General features: G+C 36.4%; 1 protein-coding gene across 4 annotated transcripts in view; it reads left to right on the forward strand.

Annotated features, from left to right (window-relative positions):
- Positions 1 to 253: 253 nt before the first annotated feature.
- The window catches only part of LOC148954082 (zeta-crystallin-like), a 101,537-nt gene continuing 88,445 nt past the window's right edge, over positions 254 to 13,345 (forward strand). Inside the window, exon 1 of one of the 4 annotated variants that reach the window (XM_089085880.1) lies at positions 254 to 312. The gene's annotated coding sequence lies outside the window, so the exon portion shown is untranslated. Of the gene's footprint in view, positions 313 to 10,728; positions 10,784 to 12,769; positions 12,818 to 13,345 lie in introns of those variants that run through there. The other 3 variants (XM_089085883.1, XM_089085884.1, XM_089085882.1) reach the window with 3 other exon arrangements.

Genomic DNA, 13,345 nt, shown 5'->3' on the forward strand with positions numbered 1-13,345 from the left:
AGTGTTGTCAAGTCTAATTAAATAGTTCCATTTATATATTGCACAATTCAATATGGCAACGCATATGAAAACGTGACAATGCTATAAAAACTTCACACCTATGGTTCTAGGTTACGAAAAAAGATTTGTTCTGATATTTTTCTCTTAGGAGTGAGAACAAAAGAGCTTTGACCATGATAAGCAAATTTGTAATCTGTACTTCAAATTCAATTTTCTTATCATTATGTTGAAATTAGATATGCATAATGATCCCTTTTATTCACCTTTTCAAGTGCTAAGCAAGGTGATTCTCAGTTGGTTCAAATTAACAAGGTGATTCAAATTAGTTATGCATAATAATCCCTTTCATTCTCTTTTGAAGTGTTAAGGAAGGAGATTCATATTCGCATATCTTTTTAAAAGTGATCAGGGAAAATTGAACTTGTCGGAGTTTTAATTTTCTTGTAACTTCAAATCATGTGAACTTTTATTATGTGTTTCTTATGTAAGTTGTCTTTTATTTTTCCTGGGTTTACTCACTGAAAAAGGCTTATGCCTCTCACTCAGACTGTCTGTTTTGGCTTTATCTCCAATTAGCCACCGCTTGATGGCAACTTGATTTTAATTCAAAAATCAATGGACTCGTTGGCCTGAACTAGTGCCTGAGCCCTGTTGTTCACTCCTCCCGATTCAAAAGCCACGATTTATGAATAAAAGAAATTTTTTAAAGAAAAGTAAAGAGCTACATTAAACCAAAGACAAACAGAAATGAAGTCAAATAACAATACAAGCATAAAACGAACATAAATCGCTAAGAAATGAAAATGAAACCCAATACAAACAGACAATTCAGTAAACGATTAAGCCAAAATTAAAACGAACAGAAAACTACCACAAACAAGAGTAGGGATAATGCCTACTTAGCCTCCCAAAGACAGGGGCGTCAAGACAAGTTAAGAAAAATATAGATCGACCGTTCCAAAATCAGAATCTTATTGTGGTATTTTTGTTTAAACTGCTTGTTTTCTATTTTGAGCTAATTAATTTTGAAAAATTCTGGTTTGTTATTAAAAAAAATATATAAAAAAATGTGGAGTCAAGAATCAAAGCAAACAGATTTGTTATTAGTCGAAGTTCCTTTCGTTCTCAAAAACATTAATTGAGCTGTCTTCACGGCCGAAAATTTTTATCAGATCTACAGAAAAAAAGTATTTCACACTAAGAATCAATACAACTATGTTTTTTTCAAACATTTTTTTTCCTTGATGGGCACCCCTTGATCCACAAGTCAAAACTTAGAATCTACTTGATTTCCCCTTTCAATATTTCCTTACAGTTTCGCTTAGGCCCCTGAAACTGTTAATTTATTCCACTTTTCCATGCCTGGGATATTGCATATCTGCCGTTCTGCCCACCTAGATGCACATAGCATATTTTGATTTAGTTCGAAACCCCCTTCTATGTTTCCAGGAAGTTTGGATTTAATGCCTTAGCTGTTAGTGAAATGTTGCAGATTCGTCGGTTTGAGAACCTGAATGCTTATCGTCCCCCCTCGGCATTCTCAGAAGGATTTAACATACTACACTTAGTCATAATTGCATTATGGCTGGGTTGATAACCCAGATGGACAAAGTGTCCTTTGATTTATTTCAACATTCTCCTTCGACTTCCCTAAAAGTTTCAACTTTTACCCTTAGCTGTTCCTAAGTAATTGCATATATGCCATTTTGACAGCTATGATGCACTTAAAAAACTAACAAAAAGAGAAAAAACGACAAACGAGACTGCGGACAGTAAAGATGAAAAACTAAAACAACGCGGATGTTTCGCCTGTATCTAAACTAGGCAACTTCAGCACAGTAGAAACAAAGATAAAAACCAAACTAAAATAAAAAATAAACCCACCTCCAGTAAAAAACAATTTTTGCAACTGATCCACACAGGGAAAAGAAGCTATTAGAGTTACTTCGATGAGAACACCAAAGCAACTGAGGTAGGAATATAAAGATTGATATTAAGTTATTTATTTTCATGCGAAATGATCCTCTTGTTAGCTATTACTGAAGCCACTCGTTTTGGTCTAGTAGATAGTATAGTCCCCTGGTGATTATTTAAAATCTTAATTCCCTGATTGACTATTGGTTCACCAATAGTCAATTATGATGCGCTTAGAGTATTTTGAGTTAGTTTAATATCCCTTTCGATATTCTCTGAGAATTTCAAATTAATACCCTTTGCCGTTCCTGATATACTATTACAAATGCACCTTTTTTATGACCTTGGTGCGCATAGTTTATTTTGATATCGTTCAGATCCTGTCTTATTATTCCCCGAAACTTTCAACTTAACAAATATAGAAGGTCCTTAACTATAACGGATATGCTCCTTTGACAACTTGGATGCACATGGTTTCTTACAATTAGTTCAATCTCCCCTCAACTTCCACTAAAAGTTTCAACTTAATACCCTTAGCTTCTCCTGTGTTATTGTATATATATTTTTTTGACAACCTTAATGCATTAAGTGTCTTTTAGTCTCTGGTTTTGTTCAGCTCCTCACATTCCCTGAAAGTTTCAACTTAATTCCTTTAGAAGTGACTGAGATATTGCACAAATGTCATTTTGACAACCTATATGCAAATAGTGTATTATGTTTTAGTTCAGTATCCCTCTTAACCTTCCCTCCAATTTTTAATTTAGTGTCCTTAACTGGTCCTGGGAGGTTGCAGATACGCCTTTTTGACAACGTGTGTTCTTATTTGTCTTAACATGTACTGACAGTTTTAGCTTAACAACCTTAGATGTTCGTTCAGTATTGCAGGCATACCATTTTGACGGCATGGATGCATATGGTGTCTTTTGATTTAGTTCAGCATCCCCCCAAGGTTTCAACTAAATAGCCTAAGATGCTCCTAATATTTAGAAGAGGCGCCCTTTTGACCGATTGAATATATATAATGTCTTGCTATTTGTCCCCACCTCATATACCTCATTATAGTGCCCACCTCACCGGTAGCTGATATTATCAGAAGCAGCGCTATAGCGTTGCCTATAGTAAAGGTCATGCGGCTCCATTGTTTTATTATTTATTTATTATTATTTTTCCCCAGAGGCACTTCATATCGAAGGGGTCATCGCCTTAACTTTGGAAAGGGGTCATCGCCTTAACTTTGGAGGGGGCTCATTCGATTGGAAATCGGGAGTTCTAGGGCGCTTTTTAACAGTCAAATATGATCTGAGGGCAACTAGCCCCCCCCCAAGCTCTTTTTTTCCAATATACATCCGATAAAATTGAGGTAGCAATTTTGTTAAAAATAGTTCAAAGATCATATAACAAAAACTCCGGTGTCGATACATCCCCCCCCCAGGGCTCGGGGCAGGCATTGTAAGTTATGCTCTGGGGGCAAATATGGTTCTTTTAGAAGGGATGCTTGTATAAAGCTCATAGAGAACTCATTTTATTGGAAATTAAAAGTTCTAGTTCACTTTTTAAGAGTCAAAAGAGATCAGAGGGAAACTACCCCCCCCCCCCGCACGCCCTCTTTTCCCCAAATGCATCAGATAAAAATCTTTAGATAGACATTTTGTTAAAAAGAGTTCATAGGTCAGATAAAAAAACTCTGATGAGGACACACCTACCCAGGGCCCTGGGGCAGGCGTTGTAAGTTATACCCTAAGTGCATATAAGGTTCTTATGGAAGGGGTGCTCGTATAAACTTCAGAGGGCTCATTTGATTGGAAATTGAAAGTTCTATTTCACTTTTTAAGATTCAAAAGTGATCAAAGGGCAGCTAACACCCCCACCCTCCCACGCCCTTCCACCCCCCCCCCCAAATACATCTGATACAAAATTTAAGGTAACCATTTTCTTAAAAATATGTCAAAGATCATACAACAAAAACTCCGGGGTCGACACATCCCCCCAGGGCCCGGGGGTAGGCGTTGTAAGTTATATCGTGAGGCAACTATGGTTCTTAAAGAAGGGATGTTCGTGTAAACTTCAGAGAGGTCTCATTGGATTGGAAATTAAAAGTTCTATTTCGCTTTTTCAGAGTCAAAAGAGATCGGAGGGCGACTAATCCTCCCCCCTCCCCCACGCCCTCTTTTCCCCACATGCATCAGATAAAAAATTTTAGATAGATATTTTGTTGAAAATAGTTCAAGGATCATATAACAAAACTTAGGTGTCGACACAACCAGCTAGGGCCCGGGGGCAGGCGTTGTAAGTTGTGCGCCTGGGGTATATAAGGTTCTTATGGAAGGGGTGCTCGTATAAACTTCACAGTGGGCTCATTTGATTTGGAATTGAAAGTTCTAGTTCACTTTTTAAGAGTCAAAAGTGATCGGAGGACAACTACCCCCCTCCCACACGTGACATTTTGTTAAAAATAGTTCAAAGGTCAGATAACAAAACTCCGATGACAACACAACTGCCAAGGGCCCTGGGGCAGGCGTTGTAATTTATACTCTGGGGGTATACAAGGCTCTTATGGAAGGGATGCTCGTATAAATTTTGGAGTTGGTCCATTTGATTTGAAATTGAAAGTTCTATTTCACTTTTTAAGAGTCTGGGGTCGACACAACCCCCCGGGGCCCGGAGGCAGGCGTTGTAAGTTATGTTCTGGGCGCAAATTTGGTTCTTATAGAAGAAATGCTCGTATAAACTTCAGAGGGCTCAGTTGATTGAAAATTAAAAGTTCTAGTTCACTTTTTCAGATCCAAAAGAGATCGGAGGGCGACTAGCCCCTCCCCCCTACGCCCTTTTTTTACCAAATATATCAAATAAAAATTTTGAGATAGCCATTTTGTTAAAAATAGTTCAAAGATCATATAACAAAAACTCCAGTGTCGACACAACCAACTAGGGCCCGGGGGCAGGCGTTGTAAGTTATGCCCTGGAGGTATATAAGGTTCTTAGGGAAGGAAAGCTTGTATGAACTTCACAGAGGGCTCATTTGATTGGGAATTGAAAGTTCTAGTTTATTTTTTCCGAGTCAAAAGTGATTGGAGGGCAACTAGCCCCTCCCCCACACCCATTTTCCCAGATACATCAAATAAAAACTTTGAGATAGTGCAGCCAGCACCCACCCCTCCCCCCCTTCCACGCTCTTTCACCTAAATAGATCAGATAAAAATGTTGAGGTAGCCATTTTGTTAAAAATAGTTCAAAGGTCAGATATACCAAACTCTGATGTCGCCACAGCCAACTACGGCCCGGGGGCAGGCGTTGTAAGTTATGCCCTGGAGGCATATAAGGTTCTTATGGAAGGGAGGTTCGTATAAACTTCAGAGAGGGCTCATTTGATTGGAAATTGAAAGTTCTCGTTCACTTTTAAGAGTCAAAATTAATCGGAGGGCAGATAGCTATCCCACTTCCGCCCTTTTTCTCCCCAAATGCATCGGATAAAAATTTTGAGATAGACTTTTTTTTAAAAATAGTTCAAGTCTGATGAAAAAAACTCCAGTGTCGACACAGCCCCCAGGGCCCGCGGGCAGTCGTTGTAATTTATGCCCTGGGGGCACATATGGTTCTTATGGAAGAGATGCTCGTATAAACTTCAGAGAAGGATCATTTGATTCGAAATTGAAAGCTCTAGTTCCCTTTTAAAGAATCAAAAGTGACCAGAGGGCAACTAGCCCCCCCCTCCCAACTCCCTTCCCCCCCCATATGCATCAGATAAAAATTCTAAGATAGCTATTTTATTAAAAATAGTTCAAGGGTGAGATAACAAAATTTCCTTTGTCGACACAACCCCCTAAGGCCCGGGGCATGGGGGCATATATGGTTCTTATGGAAGTGATGCTGATATAAGCTTCAAAGAGGGCTCATTTGATTGGAAATTGAAAGTTTTAGTTGGGTTTTTAAGAGTCAAAAGAGATCCAAGGACAACTAGCCCCCCCCCCATGCCCTTTTCCCCCAAACACATCCGAATAAGTTTTAAGATAGCCATTTTTTTAAATAGTACAAAAATCAGATAACAAAAACTTTGGTGTCAACACAACCCCCCAGGGTCCGGGACAGGCGTTGTAAGTTATGCCCTGGGAGCATATATGGCTCTTATGCAAGGGATGCTCGTATAAACTTCAGAGAGGCCTTAATTGATTGGAAACTGAAAGTTCTAGTTCACTTCTTAAGTGTCTAAAGTGATCGCAGGGCAACTAGCCCCTCTCCCTCCACGCCTTTCCCCCAAACCCATCCGATAATATTTTTGAAATGACTATTTTGTTAAATTGAGTTCAAAGGTCAGACAACAAAAAATCCGATGTCGACAAAACCCCCATGGCCCGGGGGTAGGCGTTGTAAGTTATGCCCTGTGGGCAAATATGGTTCTTATAGATGGGATGCGTGTATAAACTTCAGAGAGGGATCATTTGTTTGGAAATTAAAATTTCTAATTCACTTTTTCAGAGTCAAAAGAGATCAGAGGGCAACTATCCCCTCCCCCCACGACTTTTTCCCCAAACCCATTCGATAAAAATTTTGAAATGACCATTTTGTTAAAAATAGTTCACATATCAGATATTAAAATTCAGAGGTCGACGTAATCCCCCAGGACCCGTTGCCAGGCGTTGTAAACTGTGCCCTGGGGCATATATGGTTCTTTTTGAAGGGATACTCGTATAGACTTCAGAGAGGGTTCATTTGATTTAAACTTGAAAGTTTTAGTTACCTTTTTATGAGTCAAAAGGTATCAAAGGGCATCTACACCCCCTCCACCCCCCCCCACACACCCGTTTTTCCCAAATGCATCCGATCAAAATTTTAAGATTGCTAGTTTGTCTGAAGTAGTCCAACAATGAGATAACAAAAACTTGGGGGTCAACATAACCCCCCAGACACCAGAGGAAGGGCTGCAACTCATGCTACGGGGTCATTTAAGGTTTTTATGGAAGAGGTGGTCGTATAAACTTTACAGGGAACTCAAAATGACACCCCCCTTTATTTCAGTTCTTTGTAATTAATTTTTTTTTCTGTTACTAAGTCTTAGACAATAAAGGTCATAAAGGCAATAAGGTTTTGATGTTTTGTTGTTTTTTTAGTTGTGCGTTAAGATTAGTGAAAATAGGACTACCACAGGAAGGTTGTGCACAGCCAGCCTCGCCCACCCCTTAGCATTAAACCCCACCTCCTAATGTCCTCCTAATTGCAGTACAAACAAAAGTACAGCTCTATATACTGTTTATGAATGGTTATCTTTTGTGTATAGTTATTTTAGTTTTTAAATTAATTCTATTCTTCAACTAAGTTTTTGACAATAGAAATTTAAATCTTATAAAAGCAATAATGTTTGAATGTCTTATTGCTTTTTTAGTTGTGCATTAAAATTAGTGAAAACAGGGCCACCACGGGAAGGTTGTGCACAGCCAAACCCATCCACCCCTTAGAATTACCCCTCCCCCTTTTGTGCCTTTTCCCCCAAATTTATCCCATCAAAATTTTGAAATAGCCATTTTGTTCAAATAGTCCAAAATTCAAATTACTATAACTTGGTTGAGAAACCTACTATGGCCCCTGGGGCAAGAATTTTAACTTGTGTAATTTTCCCATTACTAGATTATAAGTTTTTTTTGTGGAAAGAGCGGTCGTGTTAACTTTAAAAGGAGCTTGTTTCATTGGTTATCGGAACTTCTTGTTTTTCCTTAATAGTCAAAAGTGATCAATGGGTAAATAGCCTATGCCCCACTTTTTCAAAGGGCATCCGGTCAAAATTTTGAGATTGCCATTTTGTTCAAAAAACTTCAAAGGTCAAATAACTATGCTTCTGGGGTTGAATCCCCCACCTTCAACATCGGGGAAATGGCTCTGAGTTACGGAACTTGCTTATTGTTACTTTGGCACTTTGTTTACTTCAATACCTGGATATGGTGACTTACTTGACCACTTCGGTTTACAACGCAAGGGCCTTAAGTTATGCATGTTTCTTATTGCTACTTTAATGACTTGTTACTTTGATGCAATCTTTACTTTGTTATTTTTTTACTTTGATATTGTATCTTAGACATTAGTTTTGATACTTTGATAAACATTTGATGTTGAAAAAAAGTTTGATTTTGAAATAAGAAATTTTAAAAACTTGAAATTTTCTGCAATCAAAAACAAATAAAAATTAATTAGAAAAAAAACTCCGAAAAAGAAGTTTTTCAACGAAAAGTAAAGGCCATTTTAAACTTAAGATCACCAGATACAAGTACCTGTTATAATTCAAACTCAAAATGACCAGAAACTACTATTAAAGAATAAATGAAACCCAAAAGGAACAGAAATTAAACAAACAATCATAGCGAAAAAACATACAAGTAATAATATAAACGAATAAATAAATCTTAAAGCAAGTAATGCTTAAATTGAATATTTCAAATCAAGCTTAAAAAAAATTGCTATTGAAGCATAAGTGAAACCCAAAACGAACAGAAATTAGGCAAAGAATCTATGCAGACAAATATACAGTAGATACTAATGTAAATGAATGAATAAGTCTTAAAAAGAGTGAAACTTAAATTAAATGTGTAAATCAAGCTTGAAACGAACATAAATCACTGCAAACCAGTGTTTGGGTAGTGCCGGCTCCTTCTCTCACTCTAAAAGTTTAGAGCCTACTGCGTCATTGGTGCTTTACTGAAAACGAATTATATTACAAATATTTTCTTCTGTACTTACATTAAAATTACAGTAAATTTTTGCATTGATGAGCTATCAGCAATTAATATAATTATACAATAGATATACAGTTTAATTTATAAGTTCTTTCTAAGATTGTTCAAGAAGAATATAGTTTCATTATAAACAGAATAGTGCCCCCTTCCTTAGTTGTAAAACCTGAAGTCTACTGCATCATTGGGGATTCACTGAAAATGAATTTTATTACAAATGTTTTTTTCTCCAATTGTTACAGCATTGAAAATGAGAATAAAATTACAGTGAAATAAAATCTTGAAGTGATGGATCTTTCAACAATTAATATAATTATATATCAAACTTTCAATTTGATTTTGCTTATACTTTCCAAGACTGTTCAAGACATATAGTTTTCAGTAAAGCGCCAATGACGCAGTAGGTTTTAGACTTGTACAGTGAGAGAAGGAGGCAATACCCAAACTCATGTTTGCAGTGATTTTTGTTCGTTTCAAGCTTGATTTGCATATTCAATTTCAGTTTCACTGGTTTTAAGATGTATTTATGCATTTATATTAGTATCTATTGTATGTTTGTTTGCATTGATTGTTTATTTAATTTCTGTTCGCTTTGGGTTCATTTATACTTCATAGCAAAATATTTTTCTTCGTTTTAAGCTTGATTTGCATATTCAATTTAAGCATTACTCGCTTTAAGATTGATTTATTCATTTATATTATTACTTGTTTTTTTTTGCTATAATTCTTTGTTTAATTTCTGTTCATTTTGGGTTTCATCTATTCTTTAGTAGTAATTTCTGGTCGTTTTTAGTTTGAATATTAACAGGTATTAGTATATGATGATCTTAAGTTTAAAATGGCATTTACTCTTCTTTGAAAAACATCTTTTTCGGAATTTTTTTTTTAATTAATTAACTTAATACCCTTAGAAGTTCCTAAGATAATACATATTTACCATTTTGACAACCTTTAGGCACTTAATGTCTTTGGTTTACTTTAATATTCCTGAAATTTTCAACTTAATATCGTTTCCCGTTCCTGCATTAATACAAATGCGCCTTTTTACGACATTGAAGTCCATAGTGCCTTTGTATTTTGTTCACCACCTTTGTCGCAATTTCGTAAAAGTTTCAGCTTAATAACATTTGAAATTCCTGAGGTATTGCAGATATGCTGTTTTGACAACCTGGATGCACATATGGTGTTATGATTTACTTCAATATTCCCCTCATTATTCCCAGAAAGTTTCAAATTAGTGTCCTTAGCTGTTCCTTTTATTTTGCAGATACACCCTTTTGACAACGTATGTTTCAGTTTATCTCAACATACACTGAAAGTTTCAACTTAAAACCATGTACCGTTCCTAAAATATTGCAGATACGCCATTTGGGCAACATGAATGCGCATAGTATCTTTTGATTTAGTTCTACATAGGCTACCGTGAAAGTTTCAACTTAATACCCTTAGCCACTCTCGAGATATGGCAGGTGCAACCTTTTGACAACTTAAATGTCCTTTGATTTAGTTGAATATGCGCTGAAAGTTTCAACTTAAAACCCTTAGCCCCTTTTGCGATATTGTGTAGGCTATATGTTACTGTGAATGTCCGAAATCTGGTTAATGTCGACATTCACCAGTGAATGACCGAAATTCTTTTTCTCTGCTTGGATTCAATTAGCTCTACGAATCATCTTTTTCAGTCTTATGGAAGCTTTGATGGTAAAAGTTAAAGTTAGGTTAGGGTAGATTAAGTTAGATTAAAATAGGTTATAAATCTTAGAAAATGTGTTAAAAAACTAACCAAACCTGCCACCATCAAAACTTCCATAAAACCGAAAAAGTTGACTATCAACGCTGACTAGATGCAAGGAGAAAATAAAGGTATTTTGGACACTCACCGGTGAGAATTTCGGATATTCACGGTAACATATGCACCATTTGAAAATATTGATGCAAATAGTGTCTTTTTGTAAATAATATTTTCTGATTTAGTTCAGCACTCTCCTTCAACGTGCAGTTACAGCTGCACCCTAATACCCCTAGCCATTTTTTTTGTATTGCAGATACGCCCGTATGACAACCTGGATACGCATAGTGTTGTTTTATTTAGTTCAACGTCTCCCTCAACACTCCCTAGAAGTTTCAACTTAATACCCTTAACGGTGTATAAGGTATTGCAGATACGCCCTTTTGACAACCTGGATAAGCATAGTATCTTTTGATAAAGTTTAAAACCCCCTCAGCTTACACTTAAAGTTTCAACTCAATACCCTTACTCACTCTCAAGATATTGCAGGTATGTTCTTTTAATAACCTGGATACATATAGTTTTGGCTAGTTCAACATGCTTCTCAACATTCCCTGAAAATTTCAGCTTAATACCCTTAGCCATTCCTAGAATATTACAGGTACGCTATTTTGATAACCTTGATGCACATGGTGTCTCTTGGTTGGTTCATCATACCCCACAACATGTTCTGAAAGTTTAAACTTAATACCCTCAGCTGTTCCTGAGATATGGGGGGGGAGTACCTTGGATCTAGTTTTCTAGGTGTCCAGTGTCTTTCGAGTTAGTTTTAAATCCTCTTCAGCATACCTTTACAATTTAGCTTAATGCTCGTAGCCATTCCTAAGATATTGTAGATTTGTCCTTTTGACAACCTGGATGCTTATAGCGCCTTTTGGTTAGTTCTAAATCCTTCTCAACGTCCCCTGAAAGCTTCAACTTAATACCCTTAGCTATCCCTAAGATATTGTAAAAATATCTACTTTTGTAACCTGAATACACATAGTTCCTCTTGATTTAGACCCAGGATCGAACATTCCTTCCCTTCCCATTAGTAAATCCTATTTGTAAACAACATGTTAACTGCATAGCTTAAAGCCCATGCCCAGGAAGTGTGGGGGGTCATGTCATCCCTAGAGGCATAGCTATTGGATCTTTAGACTATAAAACAGTTCGTGATAAGGAACTATAACTAAGGAGGGACTCAGCCAAATAGTAATCGAAATTCTTAAGATGGAATTTTGACATCAGTTAATAATCAAAAGAATATACTTTTTATTCTTATTCCAAATATGTAAAATTCAGTAAGTTTAACTTTGAATTAAAAAGTTAGGCTCGTAACTTTTAATTACCTATCAAAAGTTACGAGCCTGCAAAAAGTTGCCCGATTTCCAAAAAAGGAGGAAATACCCCCCCAAAAAGTCAAGCTAAATTAATGAAAATCACAACATTGGATGCGGCATAACATGACTGTAGAGATCTCAAACTACTATTCACAAAATGCAGAATTTTGCACTTTTTGCCAGAAAGATTATGGATGCGTGCTTATTTTTGTTGGTTTCTTTTTTCTTTGTTTTCTCCTTTTTTTCTCCAGGGATATTGCATCTAACCAATGGTTCAAGAAGAGAGAGAGGAGGGGGGGAGATTCCACTCGAACTTAAAAGCTTGAGTTCCCTTTTTAAATGACCAAAAATATTTTGCCATGAGAAAACAGGGTTTTCTGCCATTTTGTGGCACCAGACCACGATTTCCTCCACAATGAGGACTATCTTGTTATCAATTGAAATTTCAGTACTAATTAATCGAGTTAAAAGTATCAAAAAATTGTTCCCAGTTGTAGAGGAAGTAATGCTATGCATTACCGCATTCATTCCTGAAAAGTTACCTAGTCCATGCAAAATAAATACTTGATATGAGTATTTATCTTAATAATTACTTTAACTAAGCTGATTCAATTGATTTTTTGTGAAATTATGTTTAATGATACATAATTGTACATAGCACATTTCAATGCCCGAATTGCCTAATTCTCTTTGAGCCTTCATATGAATATATATTAGTTAGTTTAGTTTCTGCCGGGATTTTTTTGTTAATGGGGGGGTGGCTAACCCAATTAATACCCTTCGAAATTGAAAATAAACAGAAAATAGTCAGTGTCAACTTTAAAAGAAGCGGAAGAATTGATTGTCGTGGTCATTTTAAGCACTTACAACGTGGACCGGGCTTCGGTTATTTTTCAGCAATATACATAAATGTTGTAGATAGTGAAAGTTATTCATGGATGATAGGATTCGCGACTCTACTTTTTTGGACGCAACCCAGTTTCAGAGATCTTTAACCGCAACTAATCCAAGCCTAGTTTATTTTTGACATTGTGAGGAATAAGACGCAAAGTGAGTTACGTCATTTTATTTCTTTGGTAATGTTTATTTCTTAAGTAATTCCTGTGTTTTTAATTTAATTTTATAGGAATGATAATTTGGTACTTGTCTAGAATCCAGAAAGACCGAGATGCTACATGAAAAACAAGTTTTCTCTGGCTCGTGAGGTGTTGCTCACTCCGGGAACTATATTTAAACTTTAGGTTTTTGGGGTTTAGGGGGACTAAAAGGTACCTAGGTTAGGTTATGTATTTAATGTATGCTATGCTTTACCCCTCCCCCCCCTAATGTCCAAATATATAGCCCAAATTTGTTCCTGAACTATTATATTTTCATTCTATTTTGTTTTATTTAATTAGTATTAACGAAACTTTACTTATCGCGTGTTTCTGGATTCTAGACAAGTACCGATAATTTTTATAGCATTACAACATTCTTCTTTTTAGTGTATAAGTATTTGTTACGGGTTTCGTTTTTCTAGTTGAAGAGCCAAGTTTCCTATTCTGTTCCGTCGGGAGCCAGTGTTGCCATATTGGGTTAGTTTCCTCCAATTAGGCTAGTGAAAT

Source organism: Artemia sp. Qi Xiang Cuo, chromosome 3 (genome assembly GCF_049724085.1).
Source record: "Artemia sp. Qi Xiang Cuo chromosome 3, ASM4972408v1, whole genome shotgun sequence".
Classification (NCBI taxonomy): Eukaryota; Metazoa; Arthropoda; class Branchiopoda; order Anostraca; family Artemiidae; genus Artemia; species Artemia sp. Qi Xiang Cuo.